Source organism: Populus euphratica, unplaced genomic scaffold, assembly GCF_000495115.2.
Source record: "Populus euphratica unplaced genomic scaffold, PopEup_1.0 scaffold4282.1, whole genome shotgun sequence".
Classification (NCBI taxonomy): domain Eukaryota; kingdom Viridiplantae; phylum Streptophyta; class Magnoliopsida; order Malpighiales; family Salicaceae; genus Populus; species Populus euphratica.
Genome location: NW_011504081.1, coordinates 1 through 2,691, shown reverse-complemented (window position 1 = coordinate 2,691; position 2,691 = coordinate 1). Strand labels below are relative to the sequence as shown.

The 2,691-nt window shown below is 31.7% G+C and overlaps 1 long non-coding RNA gene across 1 annotated transcript in view; it reads right to left on the bottom strand.

Moving 5' to 3' along the window:
* Window positions 1-1,308, bottom strand: part of LOC105119987 (uncharacterized) — a 4,999-nt gene extending 3,691 nt beyond the window's left edge. Inside the window, exons 1-2 of the long non-coding RNA XR_841231.1 lie at window positions 1,179-1,308; window positions 88-271 (exon numbers count right to left, since the gene is read on the bottom strand). This is a non-coding gene — a long non-coding RNA (uncharacterized LOC105119987). The remainder of the gene's footprint in view (window positions 1-87; window positions 272-1,178) is intronic.
* Window positions 1,309-2,691: the final 1,383 nt, after the last annotated feature.

The window sequence follows — 2,691 nt, the reverse complement described above, 5'->3', positions numbered from 1 at the left end:
AGCGATAGACTACAATCAAAACAAAGTGGAGTAATTCTAAAATAACACAGCATATAAACAGCAATTAAAGACAGAATGTCCCTATACCTGGAGGAAGAGATTGCTTCAACTTGTCAGCCTTCTCAGGATCAAACACGCACAGTGTGTAAAGATACTTGGAGCATCGAACCTTGAACTTCACCACATCTCTTCTCCTCTTGATTTTAACAGAACGAGCATCCTTCCTTCTTGCTGTGAGAAGAAAATCCTTGATTTCATGTATCTGCTTTGGCTGTTAATAACAAAGGAAGACTAGATACTATTAGAACGTTCATAAAATTCAGGGAGCACACCAATTTCAAGCATGGGAAAATAAACAAACCAAATGTACCAAATCAACAGTTATAAAAGAAACAAGAAAAGCATTTTCCCCACAAGAGAGCTGGAAATAAGATAGATAGCTCCACACGAATCAATTTTTCCAAAACTTATTCCACATCAAATCGGATTGCCACCCAATTTCCACTATAACAGCACGTCTAGCAATCAGCTTGTGCAACTTGTTATCAATTAAGTTGCTTATAATTTCAAAAATTCATCACTAAAAAAAAAACAGAAACATCAAGGTTAAATGCATCTATCTGGCTGTGTAAATAACTAAAAAAACCCCAGCTTTTATAACACTGCGCTAACAACAAGGAATCTCTAGCTGGACCAAAAAACACCCGGGCGCTGCAAGGCATCCTAGAACACAGTTGCTAGAATAGGAACACAGTCGATTCCATTCTCCATCAATTGCCACAATTGAGAAGGATGGTTACATCCATTTAAGTCAGCGAGATTTGAAACTTATTTCCTTAGTTAACCATCAAAACTAGAGTCCCTGACATATGGATTAAACTCTAATTTTTTATTTATTTTCCAATGTCTAGCTGATACAACATAATCACCACAAAACCAAACAACATCGTATTACAAGCAACAGCAAAGCAAAAACATTAGTATTGCACTTCTAATCTGCTTGTAAGAAGAAAGGAATACATATAGAGCCCGGATGGAGGGGATGTCACCATTGAGGCTACTGAAAACAGCAATAGTCTACACACATCTGTAACGATGGACAGGGACAGTTTTCCAGGCAGTTCTTATTATATGCGAAGAAACAGACAGTAAGCAAAACGAGATCACAACAGATTTACCATTTTTGCGTTTTATCGTCCGCTTCCTCTTACTTCTCCTGAAGACGCCTCAGAGAGCAGCAGCACTGGACGGCGGCAGTAGATGTGTGTTCGGGTGAAATGCTTCTAAACCCTAGTTTTATCTTTTTTTCATTTCCATACGTACCCCCGCTCGTTTTTGTTTTTTCCATTTTGTCCGTGATTTTTCTGTACTCGCGTTTTTGTTTTTTCCATTTTGTCCGTGATATTACCGTACTATTGTATGGGCCTACATCACTTTATCAAGCTCTTTTGCTCGCTAGGCCCATGAATACGCCGATGTTGGATCGAGGCCCGTGGTGTTAAATACACTGAAACAATTCTAGTTGATGCATTTTAGGGGAAACGAATCCATCAAAATTGTTTCTCGCTAAATACAATTAATATTTTATTTTATAATCTTGATTTTTTGGAAGAAATTAGTTGAGGTCATTTTCTTGATACCTTTAACACGAAACACGACGTCAAGTCGCTTAAAGATGCGAAGTCCAAGATTGAGAAATCCTCGAGCGTAGAGTGTACAGAAAAAGCCGAGGATGATCCGTGCTGTGCTCCTATCAAATTACCGGTACAGATGCTTGATGCTACTGTGAAGGTTTAAATCAAGGAGATTCGAGGAAAATAAGTTTTTGGTCCCTGTACATGTCGGGCATGGAGAGTATGTTTGGAGTGTCTTTTCTGTTATTTTTTCAAGAATTTTTTATTTAAAAAATATTTTTAATCACCTCGTTAAAATTATCAAAAAAATATAAAAAAAAATTAATTTTAAATAAAAAAATTTAAGTTTTTTTAAATACTTTTAAAACCTGAAATTTTGAAAGAAATTTATGGTTATTTTAGCTCATAGATTTGACGTCATCATAGTTGCAGAAAAAATATTTTTTTGTTGAAACAACGTTAGAACAGTGATTGCTAATTGCAAAAAATGAGATAGAAAAAAATAAATAAAAAGGTAACGGAACTTCTCCGAGAAGAAAATAAAACATCCAACTTCTGGCTTAACAACTTGCTTGTAATTTGTATTTTTATAGTGGTATTGTAATGGCTTCTGTAATTATAATTTTAAAAATATTTTATAAAAAATATTTTTGATTAAGATTGGTTTTGTATTTATATATATTTTGTTAAAATTATAATTAAAATTAAGATTAAATAAAAAGTAATTTAATGTATTTGATTAAAAATATTTTTTTTTAAATGATGTTATAAAATAACATATATATATATGTATATTGTTTTTAATTTAAATATTGTTATTGTATTGTAAAATAAATAATATTGTATATAAAATATTTTTTATTATTCCATTAATCTATCAAACCGACAATAATTATAGTTTCTGTGGTTTTTTAAGCATATAATAATACTATGTAGAATATTATTATGAATAAAATTAAAATTACAATCAAATTGTATAATATATTACGTTATCATGTTATTATATGATTTTTTTTTAATTTATATAATATCATTAAATAACGTTAAATATTAATTT